The following is a 17,140-nucleotide window of genomic DNA, read 5'->3' on the forward strand; positions in this document are numbered from 1 at the left end:
TATTTCAAATTGAAGCAAAAAGTGATGGAAAAAATAATAACTATTGCTGAAATAGTAGACCTCGCTAATCAGTTACCAACGGAACTGCCGATAAATGATGAAGACGTCAACGAGTGGATTATGCAAGATCAGCAAATGGAACTGACTGATGATGCAGTCGCCGACATGGTTATCAACCTACACAATGCCACCGAGGATGACACAGATGAGATAATTGAGAAAATATCTCACTCCGAAGGAATGAAGGCGATTGGAGCTGCCCTCGCCTACATTGAGCAACAGGAAGAGTTAACCCCTACCGATGTCCTTCATCTTCAGCGTTGGCGCAACATCGCAGCGTCAAAACGAGGCCAGAAGTTGACGAAGAAATCTATCAAAGACTTTTTTAAAACATGAAGATGATTCAGTACGTATGTAAATGTTTTCCTATCTATGTATATATTTTAACAATATACCTACTCTGTATACAGGTTTACTCAATTTTACATAATAAACTAATTACATACGTCATAACTTTTGAATTTTTCGCTTATTTTAAGCAAATGCCCGATCTCCGCGTTATCCGAGTTTTTCGGTATCCGAGGTATGCGCGGTCCCAATTAGCTCGGATAATCGCGATTCCACTGTACATCAAAAGACATTAGAAACTATTTGTAGAGGATTGAAATCTGTATTGGAAATAACTGTTAAAATTGGTCTACGTAATTAAACATATTCCAAAATTTTGTAAAAATGTAATACATTTTAGTTTTCAGCCCAAACTTAGGCCACACACAATGCAATAATGTTCACATTTTTGAACTGTGAATATTTTTATTTTATCATCTATTGTTTAAAAACAATACAGTTGATAAGATACCCTGAGTTGCGGAGAAAGGATTAATAATAAAGATTTTTTTATTCAGTCAATGGTGTGAGCACTGTCAGTTAAATAGTAACGTGTGGCCTTACTTTTACACGCATACCTATTGTGGCAAATGTATCATATTTTTCAAAATTTGGGAATGCATTTAAATCGTAGAACAATTTTAACTTTTGATTTTAATACAGATTTTAATTCTCTACAAGTATTCTCTCATGACTTTTGATGTAAAATAATTAGGTGTTGAATACCCAGTAAAAATAAGCAACGGCAAATCTAGGGGATTTTTGTTATTGTATGATGTAGTTGGAAACAATGTTATATAAGTGTCAGATGTCAACTATAAGTAAAAAATGTGTCAAAAAAAAAATAAATGTTGATTTTGATGTTTAAGTTATTTGTAGAATTATTGAGTTTTCTTTTAAAATAAAACTGACTAGAAGTACTTCGGTGTTTAATTAACATCCACGCAATTCTGCAAAACATCAGGTTATGGGCCCAGATCACTTGTTTTCGTGAGTATTTCGCCAGTAAAAAAAGTCAGTGTTGAAGAGCCTGTGTCGGTAGTTTGCCGCGGCCAACGAAAATAAAAAAGAAAAGCTGAAAAAAAGGTGAAAAAGAAGCTCGAGTATATATACATAAAAAAAGAAAAACATAAATCCGAAAAATGGAAAATTCATCGGCTGCGTTGAAACTTAGTGGTGGTGACAACTGGGTAGCCTGGAAATTTCAAACAAGGGTAGTGCTAAAAAGCCGTGGTTATTATGACATAGTAATAGGAAAGTCTGTGAGACCGAGCACTACTGGAGATGACCAAAAGAAATGGGATGCTGGTGATTCAAAAGCACAAGAATTTATAGTAACCAGAATAGAGCAAGGCCCTATGACACACATTTTATCCTGTGAGACCTCGAAAGATATGTGGACAAAGTTGAAGTCTGTCTACGACAAAGAGTCAGAGGTGAGCAGGTGAGCATTCATTTAATGCAACAAAAGTTTTTTCTCTTGGAGTTTTCATCAGGTAAAAATGTTGCCTCATTCATATCACAGCTTGAAGAGATAAAAAATAAGCTAAAACAAGCTGGTGAAGAGCTGTCCGATAAAATGATCATGACAAAAATACTTATGGCATTGCCAGAGGAATATAAGCATTTTCGGTCCGCATGGGAATCCGTACCATCTGATAAACAAACCCTAGATGAACTTACATCAAGACTACTTATCGAAGAAGAAAGAAGTAAGTCAGCACAGGGCAGCACAGCATTGGCGATGAAAAGTGATACAAGCAGAGAATTTAAAGGGCAAAAGAAAACCAGGTTAAAGTGCCATTTTTGTGGCAGAGGTGGCCATATTGCGAAAAATTGCTTTTTCAAGAAGAAAGAGAGAGATAATAATAGCCAGAAAGACATAAAAGTATGCAGTCAATGTAAAAGACGAGGACACAACTTACAAGAGTGTTGGTTTAATAAAAATAAAAATGAAAAACAACAGACAAGCAGAGAAGAAAATAAAATTGACAGTAATGCATTCATGGTATATACTGGGAGTAAGAAAAATAAAAATGAATGGTGCTTGGACACAGGAGCTAGCGAACATATGTGCTGGAATCAAGATCTGTTTGAAGAATTGATAGAGATAAGCTATAAAAAACAAGTAAAAGTCGGAAATGGAGAAAAATTACCAGTTAAAGGTATTGGAAAAATAACTCTATGGGCATTTAATGGTAAGAAATTTATAAAGTCAACCCTGTCAGATGTATTATTTGTGCCAGATTTAAAATTTAATTTATTCTCAGCTGGATGTGCCTTAGATAAAGGTTATAAGATGTTTTCAAACAATGAAAAATGTGAATTTTATAATGACAAAGGAGAAATAAGAGCATTGGCAACACGGGATAACAAATTATACAAAATGTTATTCTCACAAGAACAAAACACTGAAACCTTTGCAAATATTTTAATTTCGGAACGCACCCCTAACGAAAACTTGTCTGACGGTCAAGTTCAAGAAAACAGCTGTTTAGTAGATGTATTTTTATCAGAGTGTAATTCTGCAAAAACAACAGAAAGTTTGAGAGTTTGGCACTGCAGACTAGCACATCAAAATACTACATATGTGAGAAACTTTTTAAGGCAAAATAACATTGATTTTATAGACGAAAAATTCGTGTGTGAACAGTGTTTAACAGGTAAACAACACAGAATACCATTCAAGTTAAGTGAATCAAGAGCAAGTGAGCCATTACAATTAGTGCATACAGACGTATGTGGCCCTATGGAAGAAGAGTCTTTAGGGGGAAATAGGTATTTCCTGTTGTTAAAGGATGACTATACAAATTATAGGTACGCGTATTTCATGAAAAATAAATCAGAAGTTAAGAAACACCTTAAAAATTTTATATCATTAGCCGAGAGAGAGACAGGCTACAAGATGAAAACTTTACGATCAGATAACGGTTTAGAGTTTATGAACCAAGAAATAAAGGAGATGCTTGACTATCAAGGCATAAAACATCAGAGATCAGTAGTGTATACGCCTCAGCAGAACGGTAGGGCTGAGAGGGAAAATAGAACCCTAGTTGAATCAGCCCGAACTATGATACAAGGGCAAAAGTTGAATAAAAACTTGTGGGCAGAGGCCATACATACAGCAGTGTATGTTTTAAACCGAACAGGCCCTAGTAGCATAAAAAATGTGACACCTTATGAATTATGGTACAAAAAGAAAGTCAATAATATTTCTACACTCAAGAGTTTTGGTTCTAGAGTATCAGTGCATGTCCCAAAAGAGAAGAGATTAAAATGGGATGCAAAAAATATGTTTGGTTTCTTTATTGGCTACAGTGAGGATGTAAAAGGTTACAAAATATTTGTCCCAGACAAAAATAAAGTTGAAATTCATCGAGATGTCATATTTTTGCCCGAGAAAACCATAGAAATAAAAAATGGGGAGACAGACATGAATAAAAACATACAGATGATATGTGAGGAGATAAAGTCAGAAGAAGATGACAGTGAAGCAGAAGAACCTCAAAATAATAGAGAAGAAAGCAGTGAGAGTGACCTCGAAACTGATAGCAGTATTGAAGATGTGAATGAAATAGAGCAGGAGCATGGATATGACCTGAGAAGACATATAAAAAGACCCTCAAGATATGATGATTATGTTCTGGATGATGACGAAATGAGTTTGTTGACTTTTAGTGATGATGAAGAACCCCAGACGTATGATGATGCAGTGGCCAGTAGTGAGTGTAAAAATTGGAAGAAAGCTATGCAATCAGAAATAAATGCGTTGCTAGAAAATGAAACATGGGAGTTTGTGCAAAGTAGTGATGGTCAAAAAGTCATTGAGTGCAAGTGGGTGTTCAAGAAAAAGAAAAATGAAAATGGTAAAGTAGTGAAATATAAAGCTCGTTTGGTAGCTAGAGGTTTTCAACAAATTGGTATGTGTTTTAATGATATTTATAGTCCAGTAGCAAAATTACCATCAATAAGGATTTTCTTAGCCATGTGTAATACTTTTGATATGAAAATTCATCAAGTAGATGTTTGTAGTGCATTTCTAAATGGGGATATTAAAGAAAATGTTTTTATTTCACTCCCAAAGGGATTTAAAGAAAAAGAGGGCACTATTTGCAAATTAAGAAAATCCTTATATGGTTTGAAAAGTTCACCTAAAAATTGGAATGACAAATTTCATAATTTGATGCAAAATTTGAGTTTTTCAAGATCTGAATATGAATATTGTCTTTATATTAAAGTAAATGAAAAAGGTAGGATATACATTTTTCCACCTACCTCTACCGAAAGTATACTTTTCCGGACCTGATTGTAGGGAGCAAAGTTGTACTTTTCCTCCCTAGGGAGGAAAATATTTTTCCTCCCTAGGGAGGAAAAGTAAAAGTGACGTCATAATATTTCATTCATGAAATATAACTTATTGACGCCCTGTATAATATCTATTTTACATTACGAAGTATCTATACATTTTAACGTTTATTTACAAAACATCCTGTATTTTGCAGAATGGTAAAAAACAGTAAATTGTTATTTTGATTTAACAATGTTTACATTCATAATTTGACTTATATTTGACAGCTGACAGTTATATTGTACCTACTTGTTGTTTTAGTTCTAATAAATTTTGTTGGTTAGTTACATAAATAAATTAAGAAAAAATGACAAAATGACTTGTTATTTGAGGAAGGTGGAAAAACCATATGTATAACATGGGAGTAAAGTGCCTTTTCCTCCCTTGAATGATTACTGCCCTCCGCTACGCGTCGGGCAGTAAACTTCATTCTCGGGAGGAAAAGTTACACTTTCCTCCCTTGCTATACAAATAGCTATTGCTGTATGTTGATGATTTGCTGTTGGCAGGTACAAATGATCAAGAAGTTGAGAAAATAAAATACATTTTAAACAAAAACTTCAAAATGAACGACTTAGGTCAAATAAAACATTTTTTGGGTATGTGCATAACTCAAAATTTGTCTGAAGGCAAAATAAAAATTAATCAAACTGTTTACTTAAAAAATGTTTTGAAGAAATTTGACATGTCAAGCTGCAAACCATCAACAACACCAATGGATAATAATTTTCACCACGATTTTCTCAAACGAGAAAAATCTGAGAGCATAGAGATAGAAAAGAAATGTAGAGTTGCTATAGGATGTTTGATGTATGCAATGTTATGCTCAAGACCAGATTTGTGTATAGCTATAGGTATATTAAGCAGGTATCAAACATGTGCAAGTAACGATTTGTGGGTAGCAATAAAAAGAGTATTGAGATATATTCAAAGCACAGTTACTATGAGTTTGATATACTATAAACATAAATATAAACAGGAAAATTTGATAGTAGGGTACTCAGATTCAGATTGGGCAGGTGACCGTACTGATAGAAAATCTACATCAGGATATGTATTCAAAGTTTTTAATTGCACGGTGTCATGGGCATCACGGAAACAGTCTACAGTCAGTTTGTCCTCTACTGAAGCTGAATATGTTGCACTAAGTGTATGTGTGAGTGAAGCATGTTGGCTAAGATACTTAATGTATGATTTAAAAATAAAACCTGATTATGTAGCGGTTCTAATTCATGCAGACAATCAAAGCGCTATAAGGGTTAGTAGAAATCCGGAATTTCATAAAAGACTAAAACATGTTGATATTAGATTTCATTTTGTACGAGATAAAATTAAGGAAAATATTGTTGTATTAAAATATCTTAATACAAGTGACCAACAGGCTGACATATGTACAAAACCATTAGGTTTAACTCTGTTTAAAAAATTTAGAGAGTTGCTAGGTTTAGAATAAAAAAATTAATTTAGATCTAGGAGATTTACCGTTGAGGGGGGGTGTTGAATACCCAGTAAAAATAAGCAACGGCAAATCTAGGGGATTTTTGTTATTGTATGATGTAGTTGGAAACAATGTTATATAAGTGTCAGATGTCAACTATAAGTAAAAAATGTGTCAAAAAAAAAATAAATGTTGATTTTGATGTTTAAGTTATTTGTAGAATTATTGAGTTTTCTTTTAAAATAAAACTGACTAGAAGTACTTCGGTGTTTAATTAACATCCACGCAATTCTGCAAAACATCATTAGGGAAGCAGGAATTCAACAATTCAGAATTCTACATTGAGTTTCCTATGGCCCTTTTTACGATTCACCACCCGGTATAAGATAAAATGTGTACTATTTATCTAATTATTTCATAATAACACAAATAATACACATATATACACAATAACACACATTCAATGATCGAAAATCATTTAAAAATATGGGAATGTAAACTCTTGTGACGTAAAGTCAAAAATATAAGTCTCCCCACCACCGTCGGACAAGACAACCGTAATAAAGTCTAATAACCGTGGTGTGCGCCACTCATTTTTACCGCGTTCGGCGGTTTTTTATTCTTGTGTTCTTATACAAAGTAGTCGGTACATACTTATTATTTAATTAAGACATTTGACATAAAAATATTAAAAATGGTTTTTTATTCGTCTTTAAATTTTTTATTAAATTGTTTTCAATGATTTTCTTTACGAGTATTTTCTGTATTACATACGAGTATTAATTTGTATTTTTGCAAATTGTACAAATTCTTCTCGAACAAAAATATTTTGCAATTGACATTGGGTATAGAAACATTAGAAAGGTCAATTAATATGTGGCACACTAATTTTTTAGTAAATGGTACACCAAGGCCAATTTTTTATTAACCAATTCAGACCACCCAAAACTCATCAAGTTAATTAAGAGTGTATCAGAAGATTAATTAATTACTTTTATTTGATTTCAAATAAATTGTATCTAGTTGATATTCCTTTTAGTTCTTAATTTAGAACTGTTAAATACCTGGTCATTTATACATGTTTTATTTCCTGGTTATAGGTATTAACAGGATCGAGACGACTACTTTTTATTTTATTATTGTGGTATCTGTAGTTCTATATCTCTATTTTTTATATCTTATTTCATGTATTTTCCATTTTTTTCTAATTTCTGATACAAAGAATAAAGACCTTGTTTATTTACTCAATAAGAAAATTATTCCAGAAGACCACACTATTTATGTACTATGTATATATGTACACTATTTTTGACTCATTATTTTTAAATAGCATTTTGTGTTTCTTTTTTATATTATAGTATGGTATAACTAGACTCAAACCCAGACATCCAAAGTGAAAGTTATCCTCCAACACCAAATTGTTCTATATGGTCCACATAATGTTGAGAAAAAAGTCACACCATTTTGAGCGTCGGGTTTGGGGGGGGGGAGAGGGGGGAGAAATCGGTAAATTCGTAGTTTTTTAGGTTTTTCGTCAATATTTCTAAAACTATGCGGTCTAGCATGAACAACCTTGTATACAAAAATGTTCTACATTAAATTTGAAATAAAAAAAGCCCTATGCATAATCCTTCTAAAATGAACGGTACCAAAGTTACGGAGGTAGTATAGTATAATTGGTCCAAAAAAGGCCTAACCCAGACATCCAAAGTAAAAGTTTTCCTTCAACACCAAATTGTTCTATATGGTCCACATATTGTTCAGTAAAAAGTTAAACCATTTTGGGTTTGGGGTGAGATGGGGGAAAAGTCGGTAAATTAGTAATTTTTTTACGTTTTTCGTCAATATTTCTAAAACTATACTTTAGCGTAAACAATGTTCTATACAAAAATTTTCTACATGGAATTTAAAACAAAAAAGATCCCATATATAATTGTTATAAAATCAACGGTGTCAGAGTTACGGAGGGTGAAAAGTGGAGGTTTTCGATACTTTTTATATTCTTTGGGCAATTTATAGAAATTTTCTTAACAGGATTGGGTTTTGTAAATAAACTTTGTTATTTCAGTGGTCGATGGTATGTTAGTGATAAGCCCTTGAAGACACGTCAACCTCACCACCCAAAATCATCATCAATTGCAAAAATAATATAAAAAATATCGAAAACCTCCACTTTTCACCCTCCGTAATGGAACCGTTGATTTTATAACAATTATGTATAGGACCTTTTTTGTTTTAAATTTTTTGTAGAACATTTTTGTATAGAACATTGTTTACGCTTAAGTATAGTTTTAAAAATATTGACGAAAAACGTAAAAAACTACTAATTTACGGACTTCTCTCCCATCTACCCCCCCCCCCCCCCAAACCGGACGCTCAAAATAGTGTAACTTTTTACTAAACAATATGTGGACCATATAGAACAATTTGGTGTTGGAGAAAAACTTTTACTTTGGATGTCTGGGTTAAGCCTTTTTTGGACCAATTATACTATACTACCTCGGTAACTTTGGAACCGTTCATTTTAGAAGGATTATGCATAGGACCTTTTTTATTTCAAATTTAATGTAGAACATTTTTGTATAGAAGGTTGTTCTTGCTAAACCGCATAGTTTTAGAAATATTGATGAAAAACCTAAAAGAAAAACCTAAAAAACTACGATTTACCGATTTCTCCCCCCTCTCCCCCCAAACCCGACGCTCAAAATGGTGTGACTTTTTTCTGAACATAATGTGGACCATATAGAACAATTTGGTGTTGGAGGATAACTTTCACTTTGGATGTCTGGGTTATGCCATTATTTGGATCAATTTTATCATACTATTATGGGTAGTCTTAAGTCTATTGTTTGTTTAGTTAGTACATAAACTAAATTAACTAGTAACACAATACATATGAAACGGGGAGTTTTGAAAATATGTTTTTCTAAAGCATCTACGAGTTTTATTCCATTTTTTTATTCTATTGTATCTTATAGATTATTTCATTCATAGAGATTCTCACCAATAGAAACCTACAAAAATAAAAATTCAGCGATTATTTTTTAATGATTTTAATTTCCAATCATGTAGTAAGATTTTTCATCATGTGTTTAATTCTGTCCAATCAGATTATTATTATACGGGAATAATCTACTGACATTATTATACTGAGAATAAATGTAAGTACTTTGTTTTTGTTTAATTACAAGTTTTATAGTTTTGACAACTGTCACATTTAAGAAAATCAACCAAAATAAACTTTTAGTTCTGCACCTAAGGTCAATAAAACTGTATTTATAAGTAATTTTAACTAATATTTTATTGATAACTTGGCCTGAATATTTGCTAAATCTGCTCATGTAGCTCACTTTGACAAGATGTAAAACATTTATTGTGATAAATGTCACTGAATGTTTATTTAAAAAGACTTGAATTTTGTAAGTGAGTATTAAAAAATAATCTTTCGAATATCACACTATAGTAAGAATAAATAAGAAAATAATGCTCCAGTTTGTTTCTCAAACTTGTTGCCATTCGGAAATAGTCACTGGAGACCTACCGACGTACTCGTGACAATTCGACATAACTAAAACTGTCAAATTATCATTCGAGATACAAATCGGTAATTTTACAGCTCTACTAGTGTAATTATAAGTGAAAATATTACAAATTTTAATTTGTTATGAGGTTGTATATAGTATAGCTAGTATCTGTCGTTTTGTAGATATTTAGAGAAGGACTGTAAGAGTTTTCGTTTTTGCAGATTTTTGATTAATAAATTTTGTGTGCCTACTAGTTCACAAAATATTTTTATCTACTCTATCTCATATTATGTATAAGTTTTTAGTTTGTGAAAACTGTCATTATAGATAACAGTGCGTGAAGCATTAAAAGTGTGCGTGAAATAACAATGTATTTTAAATGGGATTTACTTTTTCGCACTGTTTTTGGCAAACTTTCATATAATCAAATACCCTTAAATTTCGCGTTGTCATGGTGATGACATTGTCAGCAATAAATTACGACAAAAGTTTTGACAGTTTTGTGGTTTGAAAGAAGTTAGAATTTTTAAATATCAAAGTTCTAAAAATTGTAGAATAGAAATGAATTCCAGTGACGAAGAGTTACAGTTTTTTTATTTGTTTATCGTAGATAAAATATTGTATGAAACTGTGCGTGGAAGTAATTTTTGCGAACTTACGCGATGTATAGCACTCGCTCCGCTGTCGCTCGTGCTCTAAATATCGCGTGCGTTCGCAAAAAGCATACTTCACGAACTGTTTCATAAATAACTATTGTTTGTTTATAACAAACAAAAATTATATTCTAATTTTATAAAAATAAATCTAAATACCAAGGATTAAACAAAACGTACGCTAGTAAAAATTGGCTGAATTTAAGAACTCATCATGTTACTAAATAAGATTAACTAACCGATAACTTCAATTTTGGCCAAATTCTACCAGGTAATTTTGAATACTTCACGCCACATAATATATTATATTAGCCATCAACATATTATATTAATACATATTAAATATACGATTAAATATTGTAACTGTAATTTTGAAAACACCGAAAAAGATAATACTTTATGTATTAATGTGTGTGCATGCATGTATGTACTTAGCCAAACGGAGTTTAATTAAATTACATAATAATATATTTTTATTACATCGGGACCATTCAACAGTAAAAAAACTTGAAGACAGACCATTAGTAACAAACAAAAACAGACCAAGCTTCGAAATACAAATAAAGATATCTGTTTAGCGTTATTCAAATTACATATTTTATTGTATTCGTCCACATACGTGCTATGTGCGGTTTGAACAAAACCTCTAAATATAAACATTCATTCCTGTGTTCCAAGAACACCCTAATAATTTTTTCGTACATGTGTTCACTTACACACGGGCATGTGTCGCTATTTTCCGCTCCGCTCCTCCCCTTCGCGACGGCTTTATCCATTGTTTCGTAGTTTGGCACAGGGGCGTACGAAATAAATTACATTAAAAAGCTTTCTACATCCAATCTTTTCAGTCTGTTTATTCAAAAAGTTATTTAGTGATCTTGTGGCTACCCAGAATTCAAAACAACAAAAACTATTGCAAGCCTGGCAAAGATAACAAGCTGCCTGGAAGTTACCGGCCTGTTGCTTTATGCTGGGGCCACAGTAACGTTAACGTCTAACGTTCATTCAAAAATGATGGAATAAACTGCGCATTAAAGTGACTGGTCACACTTATTTTAGCGCGTAGTCAGCAGAAAACGAGCTGTTTAATCCAATAATTTCAAGATGGAAGTCGAAGCTGCTATTTTTATGTGTTTTTTGTCGGGGATCCCATAAGCAAGTTTCTGTTTCGAACAATGTTAAAAATTCAAGTATTTTCTCGTTACTCCACTCCATTTTCGTAGAATAGTATCTATGTAACCTATTTCACAAAACAAATTACTCTGCTGCGCTGCAAGCTAGAACTTATTGAAACAGTGCAAGTGTAGCCACAACAACGAAATAAATAACGGAGTAACTCCTTTCTAGTGTCGAAAGAAACCGACACCCGACCTATCGCCTAACATTTAACGGCATTAATAATGGCATTAACAAATTAGAGAGCTATGTCATGGCTACACCTAACGCGTTAGTCAAATGACGCGTTAATTAACGGCATTAGACGTTACTGTGGCCCCAGCATTACTCAGTTGTTATAAATTACTAGAACGACTCTTATATAACCGAATATGTAACACTATAGATGTCGCAATATATGTAACACAATAATTTATTGAACAAGCTGGTTTTAGAAGAGGATAAAGCTGCTGTGACCAACTGCTGTTCCTAACTACATTTATTGAAGCTGGCTTTGAAAGACGTGAAAAATCTGCCAGAACATTAATATACCTCACGGCTGTCTATGACACTGTGTAGAGGGAGGGCCTTTTTTATAAGTTGATTAAAATCATACCCTACCTCAAAACTTGTCAGCTGATGAACAGTCTACTAACTAAAAGACTGTTTCAGGTATATATGAATGATGCACTGAGTAACGTTAGAAAAATTATCAGCGGCTTACTTCAAGGCTCAGTGCTCCTTTATTATTTAACCTTTAACCTTTATTGTATTTAACCTTTACACTGAAGACACAGCTGAAACAATATCGAAAAAATTTGCTTATGCTGACGACCTGGCCATTGGCTTCCAAGATAGTAGTAACGAAGCAGGAGAGCGTGCTTTAAACGAAGATCTAACTACACTAAGCACCTACTTTAAGAACTGGCGCTTACGCCCTAACACAAGAACAAGAGAAACCTTTCTCTTTTACCTGTCGAATCAACTTACGGGAGATACTGTGAATGTAACTCTAAATGATACAGCCCTCAAACATAACAACTACCCCAAATGTTTAGGCGCCATACTTGATAGAACACTAACCGTCAAAAGTCATCTTACAAACGCAGCCGGTAAACTTGTTCTTCTTCTTTTACTTCAATATTTTGTAATTTGATAACGACGTCCGAAGTGGAAGTCGAAACGTCAATAAAATCATTTTCAAGTTAAATTGTGGCTTATTCCCAGATTAGAATAGCAAAGTGCATTTTTTAATTTAATATAAAAGTGTCATATTTACATTGTTACATTCACCATTATTCCGTTTAGTGATTTATTTATCTCTTCCCACTTTAGATAAGCTTCCTCTACATTTTTTCCATCACTTTTTATATTTACTCCTTTCACTCTTTTTATTATTTTTGTGTATTATAAACTAAAATTAAACGGAAATATCTTATAATGAAAATTACATAAATATGTTGTTCATCTGCCTCACATCAAGCCAAACCTTTCATAAAACCACTTCCCCTTTTGATATTTTGGTGACCATTGCTGCTGCTGACTATTAACTCAGCTAGTTTTCTGTCAAATTCCTCGTTTATTAAACTGTCAAAGTACGTTTTTCATCCCTCTTTCAAATCCATTTAGTAAACTTTTATTATTTTGATTATTTATCAATTTATGATTATTTATCAATTTGATTAAACCCTTTTGCTTAACCTGCCCTTTGTTTGGCTATTATATATACCTTTTGCTATATGTTTGTATGTTCTCTAACTTCTTTCCTGACATTATTCCAAGTATTTCAATAGCAGTATTTCTAATGGTATTGATCATTTTCTTCTAAATTTTATTAAAACTTCCTTTCATGTTCTAATACCTACATTTTTCTACTATTTTTGCTGGAATGGTGGTGGTTGGAATTTTTTCTTGAAGGTGAAACAGCTGGAATAAAGGTAAATGTAGTTCCCATTAACAACATTAGATATCCGGATGACACTGTCATCTTAGCCGAAAATATTGGGGATATTCAGAGGCTGGTGACCAGAATAGCGGAGTTTGGGCAAGAATACGGTCTAACAATGAACGCCAAGAAGACAAAGTTTATGAAAATATCGAAAACTCAAAGAAATAACGAATCTTTTCATGAACGAATCCAATGTCGAATGAGTCGACCAATATGCATATTATGTTGGAACAATGATCAACTCCACAGGTGCTTATTTCCAGGAAATCAAAATCAGAATAGAAAAGGCTAGAGCCAATTTTAACAAAATGAGAAAAGTGCTCTGCACAGGAGATTTGAAGTTGGAGTTAAGAGTTAGGTTGGCTAGGTGCTACGTTTTCTCAGCTTTGTTTTATGGAATGGAAGTTTGGATCTTCAATGCCGCATCAATGAAAAAACTAGAATTATTCGAGCTGTGGGTGTACAGAAGAATTCTGAAAATATCGTGGACAGAATACGTCACAGACAAAGAGGTTCTGAGAGAGAGTGTGTAACGTTACAAACGTCACATCTTTGCTATTTTATTTTTAAATAATTATTTCATTGTATTTTCTTTAATATTCCATTAATAATTATCTTCTGTATTCGTTTTAACTTGTTTTTCCGTTAAAAACCTGTTTGGCGCCCGTTTTATAGGCAACTCTCTTTTCATCTAATAATTCAGTCACAATACTGAACGTACTTCATATATTCTTAGTCTGTATCTCTCCTTCCCTGCATCTGTATCTGTATCTCTCCTCCCAGACAATGCGAATGATCTCAGGTACAATTCGACCAACACTGAACTATTGGCTTCCCATTCTGAGTCACATTCCACAGCCTAAACTAAGAAGAAGTCATTCTCTTCTCATAGAATATCGAAAAATCGAGGCTAACCATCAACTAACCATCCACCATGATAAGCTTGATATCGAAATGAACAGACTGCGCTCCAGATATCACCCATTGTTAAGGGCCACCTCCCTACATCAGGAACATTTCGACCTCGCCAACGCTTGGAGAAGACAATGGGAGAGCGACTCACCACAGGAATCACACCAAATGGCCTGTATCGATCAGAAACCGCCAGGCTTTGAACTGCCCCGCAGTACATGGTACCGGTAGATGTGCTGACAGCTTGCATATATGGGGAAAGGCCCTTACTCCTGAGTGTGACTGTGGTGCGCAACGGCAGACCGTCCGCCACATTATTGAGGAATGCCCCCGAAGGCGGTACCCTGAAGTTTTCGATGAGTTCCTGAATGCGACCGAAAATGTTTTACAGTATATTAATACATTAGATGTTCGTTTGTGATACTTCATGTAATGTTTTATATACTTTTTTTAAATTATGTGTTCTTATTGTATCTATGCCATACGATAAAAAAACTCTGTATCTGTCTTAATACGGACCATGCCTACCTTTCTATAGTTCACGCTGTCATTTCAATTCTCAAAATGGTGGTGGTAAACTCATAAAAGCCAAGGGAGCTTAGAAATAAATTATTTTATTCCGACCAGACGATCTCTTGAGGTAAGAAAATTCATTAATTATTTTTTCTTGTGTTCCAGTTCAACCTTAATAGTTTTTATAGTATTTTTTATACCTAACCTCCCATCTTCTAAAAGCATGTGTTCTGATATTTTAGTTTTTAATATATCTTTTTAACATACATATAAGCATGTGAGTAATCAAATTATTTAACTATTCCCCTCACTATTAAATCCATTTAATTTATTCTTGTCATCTGCTACTCTTTCTGACGAGAATTTCTTAAAAGAATGGCATACTTGGCAGACTGGTTTCTTTACTTCTTGATGTTTGATATGTCTTGTTTTATCTTCTAGTTTTTGGATAAAATTTACTTTTCTCCTTTCCAGAGCATGAAGCCTATCGCCGGCGATGCACTACTACAAGGCTGACAACTGCAACCAAATCATCTAGACTGCAACGATTAACACCTGTAGGCCTGGTGGCCTGAACACCTACAACACCAGAGCCAGTTGCAGAACCAACAGCAGTACCATTCGACATCAAGAAGTTACTATCGAACCAACACCACAAGCCATGCATAAGTATAATCCAAGAGTTGTTAGTTTTTTGGCAAGAATTTGAATATATTTGTTAATGCATTTAATAAGTCACATTTTTATTATAACTTTATTGAACAATAAACATGATTAGTTAAAAATATTGTTTTATTTGCTTCCATTCTGAATTTTCATAGTTCATATTTAAGATTAGGACAAAACGAACACACACCTTGGGAGTAGTGATGAGCAAAACAAGAACAAGACCAAGGCCAGGCTAGTCTTGGTCTTGGTCTTGTTCTTGCAAGCTTGGTCTTGGTCTTGGTCTTGCACTAGCCGGTCTTGTTCTTGGTCTTGGTCTTGCTGCAAGAGTCTTGCTTTTTTGGTAGTAATAATTTGAACCAAACAATTTCGAATAAAATGTACAGTAGAGCGTCGATTATCCGAACGTCGATCAACCGAACGACCGGTTATCCGAACTCCCGACTCCAGCGCCCCGTACTCGAGTACTAAGCAAGCGTTAGTAATTAACGCTTAAAATATCTTCAATTTTCTTCAATTGTGTATCCAAAAATATGTTGTTGAAAAGACTGCACTTTTTTGTTTAAGTAATTGCTATTTGTCATTATCAAGGTATAAACAAATATACAGTTATATAAATATAGTTTTTATTCACTTGTGGATAAATATGTATGACAATCTCAATATATGTAGTTCAATTATCCGAACAAATCGGTTTTCCGAACGTCCCATGTCCCCCAATTAGTTCGGATAATCGACGCTCTACTGCACATTGAAATAAAGAAAGATGTGAAGAATGAAACTATATTTTTTGCTTTAAAATTTTAACAGAATGTAGAATGTAGTTTCAAACGGATACCAATTTTACCATTATACATTCACCTAATGACCTAATTATTTCTCTCTATATAAAGAGATTAGAGTATATTTTTATAATGGTAATGTTTATCAGTAGGAAAAACCTGCATTTACAACCCTTGTTGCAATTGCCGGCCTTCGGTTGTGTCACGTTGTTTTGCATGCTGTCGATACTTGCCGCCTGCCTTCAGACCACGTCTTGAGTCTGGATTATTGTTTATTGCCCCTGTATTTTAATAAAATGTTAAAGAAAAAGAGCTTCTTAAAGGTGCCACAAATGGTCGGGGACCTTCAATTCACGGATTTTACGAAAAGGGATAAACGGTTTATACTTGTTAACAGATAATGATCTGCTCCTTTCACTCGAACACTGTAGTATTTATTCTACGAGGGTCAAATTTAAGAACATAAATTAAATTTTTTTAAGAGAACACAAAAATCAAATATTTTTTACTCTATTTAATCATTATTTAATATAATTAACTTTTTTTATAAACTAACTAAAACATACTTTTTAGTAAATACGTACATATTTACCATACCTATTTATAGACCTAATACTATAACATAATAACTAAACCTAATGGGGAGTTATAAACGCTTAATTCTGTAATTTGTTATCTTGCAGTTCTTTAATTTTATTTAAACTACATTGCTCTCGTAACACGAGTTATTCGCACTTTTTATTTTCACATATTTTTGGATTGAATACCCATTATGACATTTAAAAAGTTGAAAATATTCGGATGTGGGTAGTAA

The sequence above is a fragment of the Diabrotica virgifera genome, chromosome 7, assembly GCF_917563875.1.
Source record: "Diabrotica virgifera virgifera chromosome 7, PGI_DIABVI_V3a".
NCBI lineage: Eukaryota > Metazoa > Arthropoda > Insecta > Coleoptera > Chrysomelidae > Diabrotica > Diabrotica virgifera.